Source organism: Papilio polytes, unplaced genomic scaffold (genome assembly GCF_000836215.1).
Source record: "Papilio polytes unplaced genomic scaffold, Ppol_1.0 DF822400.1, whole genome shotgun sequence".
Lineage (NCBI taxonomy): Eukaryota > Metazoa > Arthropoda > Insecta > Lepidoptera > Papilionidae > Papilio > Papilio polytes.
The window spans coordinates 1,220,919-1,232,098 of record NW_013526804.1 but is presented as its reverse complement, the minus strand read 5'-3'; the positions used below and the strand labels follow the sequence as shown (position 1 = coordinate 1,232,098).

Sequence of the window (11,180 nt, the reverse complement as noted above, 5' to 3'; positions counted from 1 at the left end):
AAGGGATAAGGGCAAGTGGATGATGTAAGGAGACATATAGCATAGGATGAATGCCGTTATTTTATCGGCAATCCATAACTTGAGAGGTTATAAAAGTGCTATATTTCAAATGTGTAAATATACGAGAAAGCATTTCCTTTGGGGACCGCGGCTCGATGTTCATAAAATATTATATCGCTGTTTATATTTTTCGCTTTAAAGATTAGAAGATTGTGAATATGTTAAGTGGTATTGCATATAAAAGAGTCGTGAGAAAATATTTCTTTGAAGAGACAGTTTTTATCTTTAAACTAGCTGTTCCCGTGTGGCTTCATCCGCGTGTAATTATAAAAACTTTAATTTATTGTTTACATTTGTCAGAATCCAATTTTCAAATGTCAAAATACCAATTGCCGTACAGCCATTGTAATTTTGCATCATTGATGTTGGCAGCAACTTATGGTCTCTTTCCCACATTAGGGTTTTTATCCAAAATATTTACTCCTTAAGTTTTAATAGCGTGAAAATATATAGCCTATAGCGTGTTGTGAGTGTAGGGCTTTTTATTAAATAAATCATTATTCAAAAATATGCTGTGATTGCTGACATCCTACGCCACAAATTAGTGTGTTTACGCTTTATTATATTAGTATAGAAGTATAGATATAGATTATTCTCAAGGGTAATTTCAAAATGTCGTACTAAAGCACAGTTTTATATAGTAATATGGACTCTTCTATAATGACTGTATTTACAGTGCGTGCGGATAATATACGTCAACCATGTATCTCACGGTTATCATGATCTTATTGCGTCTTATTCTCTGAACATTTATTGTGTTATTTTGTGTTACTGTTGAAATATTAGCATCTCTCTCATTCTTATTGAAAAAAATAGAGACAGATATATATTTTAATACGTACAAAACTTGATATTCATGTTTATCTATACTATACTTATATTACAAAGAGAAAACATTTGTGTTTCTGTATGTATTGAAATAACTCAAAAACTACTGCACCGATTTCAAAAAATCTTTCGCCGTAAAAAAGGGACTATCATAGACTGTATTTTTTAATTTCACGCGGGCGAAGTCACGAGCAACAGTTAGTTTTAAATAAACAGGAGAGGTATAGTTAAAACTGTCGAATGTAAGTAAAATTTTAACTATTTCTACTGTTCAGTTAAAACGGTCTGACGATATTATGAACCATTGTCATTATGAGAAGTTATAAAATCTATACTAATATAATAAAGCGTAAACATACTTCTTTGCTGCCTAAAATGTCAGCAATTACAGCATATTTTTGAATGTGTTTTTTTTAATTAAAAGCTCTACCTACACTTACTTCACGCTTTAGGCTATACATTTTTACGCTAATAAACTTAAATAGTTGGTAAATAAATTGGACAAAAACCCTAATGTGGGAAAGAGACCATAAGTTGCTGCCAACATCAAGGAAGCAAGATTGCCATGGATTGTCATCATGTCATTTCATTTTGACATTTGCTATTGATAAATTGACAAATGTAAACGATAAAATGGAGCTTTTATAATTACCTGCGAAGCCGTATGAGAACAGCTAGTTTATAATTTATTTTATTTATTTATTTAACACTTTTGCACGTATCATATTATACAAGAAAGCATAAATTAAGTAATATTAGATTTTCGCAAGGGCGGCCTTATCGCTAGGAGCGATTTCTTCCAGGCAACCCAGTGGGACAGGAGAAGCAAGACAAACACACTAGGGTATTTAATAGATATATATGACAAACATATAATATGTATAATACATACATATAATAATTTGATTGTTTTCTCACGGCCTTGTTTCAGTCTTATTTTATTCTATTGTATAACTTTGATATTAAGATTATGATCTAAGATATTGATCGTTAAAATAAAAGGTCTCAAAACGAGAAGATTTTTTTAATTAAAAACGATTAATTTGTTTTATTGTAAAATAATGCACATAAAATCTTTTCAATTATACTTCAAACATGACTCAATAGCAACATAACATCTTAATTAGTCCATTATTAAACTGGAAAAGTAGTGATGTGCTCGGCAATAAATACTCATTATCGATAGATTTTAAGTAGTCGATAATTTTATTCGTCTCCGCGCTAAAATCGAAACACTAAAACATGAATTGTGTGGAAAATATACAAATTATACTTAATTAGAGGTTTCCAAAAAGATACTAGTAAATTTGCATAAAAACATATATGTATGTGCGTGTTTATTGAGCTTTTAATAAGGAACAATTAAAATTTATTGTGTCATAAAAATTAACATTTTTGAATAAATCGTATTTATTTAAAAAATCAAATTGGAAACTATTATCAGGTATCCAGAAGTTGCAGAGAAAATTATAAATAAGATCATTTTATTTCTACTACTTTTAAAAGTGTTTTGAAATGAGTAATTTTGTTTCTGTTCATACCTTTTATGCAAATATCAATGTAGCTAGAAACTTTTTTATTGTTTTGTGCTGTATAGCACCCGTAAGGATGTGATCCAATCACTTTTGCCACCTTTTTCCATATAAAATACAATTAAGTGTTTAGTAGTTATGTGCTCACTAAATTTAATTAAAACCATAAAAAATTTTAAATATATCAGTTTTAGAATTTACAAAAGAAATGTACTACATAGAATTTATAATCATTAGTAGCGTAAATATCGGTAAATATAATTGCTAAATGACATTTTTAAATAGTATTAACATCTTTGCTTACATTTCAAACTGTTTTCCATTTACTATGCCATTGCATTTTTTTTTATAACATAAGGTGGCAAACCAGCAAGCGGTCACCTGAATCCACCGAAATGGAAAGCGATCGCTGCCCAGACATCCGCAATTGCAGATGCGTTGCCTACCCTTAATTGGCGGAGGAGGACACGCACATAAAGAGGACATTTTCCCTTCCTATGCGAATCCTCCACCGTCAAATCCACTTTTCCTTCCCATCCTTTCCTCTTAAGAAAAGGGTGGAATGGGAAAGGGACTAAAATTAGGCCTCCGGACTTAATACTAAATTAAAAAAAAACTCCCTCAGGTATCACTTGAAGGACAAATGAAGATTTTTTTGAAGATAGTAAAATGAGTACCAGTTTCATAGATTCTGATTGCAGTAATAATACTCAAAAATACATATAAATCCTTAATTAAATATGAAACATTATTTTTTTTGGTAATAATACTAAGTAATAAAATGTTAAATAAAACTATAAAGATGTCCTTATAAAATTTCAGTCCATTAACAAACTGGGAAGTAATTTAGAGGTAAGCTTAGTAATCAAAAATCATTATGGACTGTTTAAATACTAGATAATTTTATTCATGGCCGAAACCCCTAAAATTTAAGCACTAATTATAAACTAATTTAGAACGCTTCATTTTTAACATTTAAAGTAGCTCTCACGACTATGTCTAATTAAAACCATTAATAAGAAGTTATTTTAAAATTATTCTTGTTCAACTAACATATAAAATTAATGAAGAAAAAAATGGTATCTTTTAGTTTCACTAATGGGTATATTTTCTTACACTAGAAGTGGAAAGTTGATGTGTATTATACAAAAATAAAAAGTCAACAATTTAACATAACTCAATTTTTGTAAAAATTATTAGTAAATTATTTATCGACATTACATTCACTACAATACAACACTATTCGTAGCCCAATTCCAAGGACATTCCAACTTCCAATGCTGGCGCAAATGTTGGCCAAGTATTTTTCTTTCTAGAGCAGGCGCACATGTTAAACTATCGTCAACTGTTATGCGATTGTCGATTGTTTAACCAATTGAACTGTTTAAACACAACTAAAAGTCAAATAGTGTGCGCACCTCTATATAAGCTCATAGGAAGCAAGGCGGGACTAAACAGTTGTGCGATAGTTTAGTTTCAAGTGTGCATTCTTAAAATTGTGTTGAAGCCAATGTAAGAAGGAAACCTTGTAGACTTTTTGACATTAAAATAAAACTTAGTGATGCTTTTTTAACTTGGGAAAGAAAAACTTTCTTATTGTGAAAATTTGAGACTAACGATATTGTTAAATACTTTAACATGAAATTACTTTCTTATTAATATTCAGATTATGAATAGAAGGACGCTTAATCCAGTATACTACTTCTAGGTTAAATTAAATGCTTCTTTCGGCAATAAAACTTTTTACGATCGATACTTTGGATTATCTATATCAATTCCAATAATACCAACCGTAGATAAAAATTAAGTTCGATTTTATTACACTTTTTTTTGACTAGATCAATAATAAAAAAAACAAATTGGCGATTTAATGTTAATTTATGTATGTAGGCGCTACTGGAGGCAATATTTTATTTTCAATGGATTAGATTAATATTATCTGACAGTAATATTTCGAATAATTAAAACTATGTTAACTTAATTTTAGTTTTTTTAAGTTCAATAAAATTCTTATGGTGAATATTATTTTTGACGTCATTTGTCTTGCGCCTTCTTACGTAAGAAATACCTATTCCATTATTATAGATTATTCATTACAGAGTATTGAGTACAGAGAGTGTGACTATTCTCCGCGCTACGTAATATTCACTCTGTACTTTATAATACTTAATATTAAATACGAGCTGTTGCCCGCGACTTCGTTCGCGTGGTATTAGAAAACATACGAACTATATAAATTACGAAAAGCAACGTATCCCTCGGGAACCGGACATTTCTCTGGGATGAAGCTTATCTCATGTGTAGTCCAGACTTTCTTTTATATCTGTGCCAAATTTCAATAAGATATGTTGAACCGTGGCAGAATGATCGAGTGAACATTAAAAAACTAAATTAATGAATCCCACGGAAACCATTACTATTCCCGGGATAAAAAGTAGCCTATGTGTTCTTCCAGACTATGCTTTAAACCTGTGCCAAATTTCATGGAGATCCGTTCAGCCGTTTAGGCTACAAACGCTAACAAACATCCATCCATCCATCTAAACTTTAGCATTTATAATAATTAATAAATAAGAAGTAAGAAGTAAGATATAATATTAGTAAGATAGAATTCTTCCATTACAAGTGGTTGTTTTTCCTAATACGAAAATGGCTTAATATCATCTCCATTTCACAAAATAATCAAAATCAATTTTTCCAATTACAAGCTATAGTAGAGTAAATGGAAAAATACAGGACAATCCTCATGCATTTTGCATTCAACCAACCAACATACAAAAGACCAGTGGTTACAAAACGGGGTTACGCTGTCTCATGGAAAATTCAACTGAAGGCGGAATGCAATCGGCTCACTGCTACCAACATTGCAATTGGGAACAAAGGCGAAACATTTACAAAATGGCCGCGGTAACGCCAGGGCTGGCACAAAAGATGTCCTGTAGTATGTAGATATTCTGATGATATAAATGATTTATTTTTCGGGTTAATTTATTATTAGAATTACCGCACAACTGTTGCACATCGCTCATTACTCGATTTTTAGTTGTGCAACTAAACAGTTGAATTGGCTGCGAAACAATGAACACTAGGTCGTCAGACTAGGCAGTTCCTACTCTATATTATACTAGCTGTGGCTCGTTTCTTCGTCCGCGCGGAAATAAAATTGTAATAAAATTGCCATATGTTATTCAGTAATAACATAGCTTTTTTGGTAAAAGAATTTTTGAAATCGGCCGAGTAGTTTCTCAGTTCTTTCAATACATACAAAAATATAAACCTTTCTCCTTTATAGTATTAGTATAGATAACGGTACGGTACGAAACTATTTTACTTGTCCATGTTTTCTTTAGCAGTTTTACTATTCACATTTCGATATAAATGGGACAATGAACTATGTATTAAATGAATTTTAATTAGAGCGACAACCCTGTCGCTAGGGTTTGGGCGTTCCGTAATGCATGTAGGACACGGGAGCATACATTTGCTTGTATTGTACACTCGACAAAATTTGTTAAACTATTTAAAAAAAAAATTTAACAACCATGTAATAGTTCACTGAAATAAGAAATTAACATTTAAAGTAAGTTTTATAACTCGAATTATAGCAAAAGAAAAAGAGGCAGACAAAACAAAAGATGGGAAGATGACCTCAAGAAAATAGCTGGTCCAGTATGGATACGGTTGGCAAGAGACAAGAAGGAATGGAAATCTTTAGAGGAGGCCTTTGTCGGTAGACAAGCTTTTCCGCACACACAACCAGTTGCCGATAATTAAAGTAAAAATTTTTTTTAATTGATTAGGAAAATCTATTTTTAGTAACTAGGCACTTATAATTAATTGTAACCTGAAAAGCAATAAAGGCTATTTTTATTTTTATTTTTATTTTATTTTATTTTATTATAACTCGAATTAATTAAATAGTTTTGTAATTATATACTTAGTATTGTTGATTTTCATAGCTTTTTCTTAAAGGACTACGGAAACATTCAAAAACATGTAAACAAGTTAATTTGTTTCGGCAGTGAAACTTTTACATCATAGAAAGTATAACCAAAACTCTGAGGCGCTGACAAATGCGGCTATTGGAATGATGGAGCGGCGTGCTGGAATCCCAGGTGACGTCACATTCCAATTAGACGTCAGGCATTTGTCTTCTCGGCTGTATTGAGGTCGCGAAATGTTTGCGAGGAATTTTCGCATCACGGAAATTGTAAAGAATATGCCTTTTTTATGTGAGAAATTAAGCATACATTTAAATTTATTTGAAAAGTAATCTAATACATAAATGTACGTAGAATATACTTATTTTTATTTTTATTTCTTTAAGAGACTTAGCTTCTCTTCTTAATAATGTTTATACTTCAAGAAATGAACATTTTTTACTCTAATCTTGTATTTTAAGTTACATTGCTTTGATATCTTTAAACATAATTTTGTTATTTCTTATTTTATGGTATAATATAAGATAAACAAAATATAAAAGTGAATTTAAGATAAAAATATGAAATAAACAGGAGTGACGTATAGAAAACAGATCCTTTTAAAGTACCCAAAACCCGAAGGGGCGTAGGGTTGAGGGTAATAACATAAAAGGATTACACCCCAACAGTTAAACCTTTCAATGTTAATTTGAGTCTTAATTTTTCTTACTCTTCCACATTATCATTTTAATTTGATGATGTCCAAATAATTTCTTTTTAACGCTTTAAAAACCTCAAAATGCTACGACTTAATAACTGTCATAAAACCAGTAAAGGATTTTTACCATCTTATTGGAATTTTAAATTTCGTAATCACTTTAATGTAAAGATAAAAAAGATACTAGTGCTTCTTATATTTTAATGGTACAATTTTAAAAAAAGACTTTCTGATAATGTATAAATTTTAAATCTAAACGATAACAAACATCTGATAATATTCATTTAACATTTAAAAACAATTCGACAGTGTCGTAAAATTTTATTTCTAAGTGCTCTTAGATAATTTAACCCGACTGTTTGAAGGGTAATGTTCTCGAAGAATTATTCAATTCAGTAGCATTAACGATCGATTCTGATAAGAAATCAATCGATTGATAACCGTACTTGCTTTTGCCCGAGACTCTGTTCGTGTGGAATTAAAAAAAAACATAAGTATCCTCCACATCTATGCCAAATTTCATCTAGATCCCTTCAGCAGCTTAGACTACAAACTCTAACAAACATTCATACATCTAAACTTTCGCATTAATAATGTTAGTAAATAGAAGTTTTTTACCATTTCTGTCAGTCCGTAAGTCTGTAAAATCTCCGACACTATTGAACGGATTTTAGCGGTACTTACTGTAAGGTAGTGGAAAGGAATTATTTTTCTTACATATGTGAATTTGATATCGAAATATAACACAATGGAAACGTATCTCAAACGTAACAATAACCATAACGCACGTTAAAGCAGGCTTGAGGGCCGCACGCATGAATCATATTGCCTCTAAACGGATTACGACCCACGGAATCTTATTATACCACCCTTTTCCACCCTGACGCCCAGTGACGTAAGTGAAATATTTGGGCCCTGTTAATCTATATTGTGGATACAATTTCAAAGCTTTTATTATAACAATGTTTTACATAAATATAGAAGTTTTTTTTGGAATAGGTTCTGACCGCAGTAGAGATTCAATCTCACGGACTTTTGTCGGATTTATGCGGGGAAAAATATTTTATCATTACCTAGTGATTCATTGGTGTTAAGTTGACTTACGTTTAGTTAAAGCTCAAGTTACGTAGTTCAGAAACACATTTCATGAAGTTATCGAACCGAAAGAACTAACGAATGTTTAAAAGTAACTAGGAAGGCGGCCATTATTGATATAATAATATATCTCTATTTAATGTCATCGTCATCATCATCATCATCCACTTGCCTTATCCCTTATGGAGGGTCGGCACAGTATGTGCTGCTCTTCCATACATCTCTATCAGCCGTCATATCTGAATCCACTCCTTTCTTAAGCATATCCTCTTTCACACAATCCATCAATACTGTCTTCGGTCGTCCTCTATCTTTGTAGCCATATCTGTATTTAATGCAATCGACACATTATGTTCTCATATGTTCTTTTGCTTAAGTATTTTAAGAGCGTTTATAATGAACCTCGTTTATACATCCAGTCGTGGATTAAATAATAAAATAGTAACATAAAAAATACAAAATCCGTAACATTTTTTTGCCGGATATAGTAGTCATGCTCTAATGTCTTTTAAATATTCAATACGATATCTAAAACAATTATCACGAAATTAATTATACGATTTTCATACATTATTAATCAACGACGACTATATTTCAAGTTTCAATTTTATTTGGCACGGAATAATTATACAAATGATCGTGATCGATCCGTTCGTCTATTATTTTTTATTGATTTAATGAACTTACTTGCTTCTGTCTATTTTAACAGGAAAACAACAAATCTTATCTTACTAATAATATAAATGCGAAAATTTAGATGGATGGATGTTTGTTAGAGTTTGTATCCAAAACCGCTGAACGGATCTCTATGAAATTTGCCATAGACGTAGAGGATATTCTGGAAGAACATATAGACTACTCCCTTTTGTCTTTTTTTAAATCCACGCTTACGGAGTAGCGGTCGAAAGCTAGTAATTTGATAAATTTAAGGAAACAAAATAAAAAATTATAAAAAAAGTTTACTAACCTTATTATGTCAGACAGTAGAATAAGTAATGCTATTCGATTACTGAATAAACATTAACTAAAATAATCTGAGAAAAATACAAAAGCAATGAAAAGAAGCATTGTCTACCTAATAAAATAAATAACAAATGGCATCACTTACTAAACAGTGGGGGAACAAAGGTCACAGGCTTTCTTTAACAACAGACAAATTACGTAGACGACCGCAATTCCCGCGCAATTTGCGGTCACGTGAAGCAGTCATTACTAAGCATGAGCCAATCAGAGCGCGCCTTTTAATACGATTCCATTTTTGAAAAAAAAACAAACTGTCACGGAATTCATGTATGCAATTGCATCATGTCAAAGATTAAGGGCCTATACCACCAAATTGTAAATTGTCTGATAATAAACCAACGTCTAAAATATTTGATGGAAATAACGGATTTTGTTCCCTTATCTGATGACGTCATTTTTAAGCTATCTGAGCCTCTATCAGCCAGTGGTGGGACAGGCAATAAATGAGCAAGGATATGCAATATTTTGTAAACAAAAAATAAGTAGATAGTAAAGATATAATATAACATTTTGAGTAAGTAATTATCATATCGATTACCTAAAACGTTGTATTTGTTAAGATTTACTCTATGTCTAAATGTTGCTGTGTCAATTTTAAATTTTAGCCTCTTTTTTTTTATTCGAGTCATCATCATAGCTTAGCTTTTTCTCATACCATTTAAAAACTCAGAATTGTAAATATTGTTAATTTGTTTAGATTCTTAAATGATTTGAGATAGACTTTATCGTGAGAATTGATATTATTTTACGATGAAGTTGCAGTGACCTGCAGTGCTTCCCAATTAGTATTCACAAACGAAACGCAAAACACGAATATAAACACACTAATTATATCCAATATTATTTAAAAAGTAAGTAAAAGACATACATTTATCATTACAACTTTATTAAATTACTAGCGGTTACTCGCGACTTCGCTCGCGTGTAATTAAACAATAATAAAAAACATAACCTATGTTACTCACTAATAACGTAGCTTTTTAATGGTGAAAGATTTTACGAAATCGTCTCGATAGTTTTTGAGTTATTTCAATACATACAAAAATACATATCTTTTCTCTTTATATTATTAGTACAGATAAATAAAATTGTGCCAATACTGCACTATAAAGTGTAACCGTTTTTATATATTTGACACGAATTTACTACATTTCAACCACAGTAATCGGCTTTTATGCTACATGTATCCTTTTAAAAGATAAATAAGTAAATGTATTAATAAATGTACCAACAAATGGCTTCAAATATATATAAAATAATCGTATAATACCCATCCAATCGACATTGAAGTCATCCCAGTTACCATGATCTCATCTCATGGATCATTAAACGCAAATCGATCTACGCTGTACCATTGACGACGTGGGCCAATCGAGACCCGTCATTAAATGATACAATTTTGTCGAACTATATTGTTACATGGCCGCCATTTGCAACGATTTATAAACGTAATTGCTTACACAATGTTATTGTAATTTTGAATTCATTTAAAAGGTTTGATACTCCTGATTTAGATAGCAGATAGACAGTGAACCAGGGGTAAGAAACTTTTTAAAAAACAGTCAGTAAATTGATAAACTGTAGTGTTTTTACACGATTATTAAATGTAGATAAACGGCAAAGTCTACTTGACTACGTATTTCCCTTTTACAACGCCCTTTTATAGTCTACTAGCTTTCGCCCGTAACTCCGTCCGCGTGGAATTGAAAAAAAAGTGAGTACCCTATGTGTTCTTCCAGAATATCCTCTACATCAATACCAAATTTCATAGAAATCCATTCAGCCGTTTAGGCAAAAAACTAAAACAAACATGCATCCATCTAAACTTTCGCATTTATAATATACTAGCTGTTGCCCGCGACTCCGTCCGCGTGGATTTAAAAAAAAAAACAAAAGTGGTATCCTATGTGTTCTTCCAGAATATCCTCTACATCTATACCAAATTTTGTAGAAATCCGTTCAGCCGTTTAGGCTACAAACTCTAACAAACATCCATCCATCCAT

At 31.3% G+C, this 11,180-nt stretch overlaps 1 protein-coding gene across 1 annotated transcript in view; it reads left to right on the top strand.

The window, feature by feature from the left end:
- The window catches only part of LOC106106132 (T-cell leukemia homeobox protein 3-like), a 41,121-nt gene that overhangs the window by 10,882 nt on the left and 19,059 nt on the right, over positions 1-11,180 (top strand). The window lies entirely within an intron of this gene.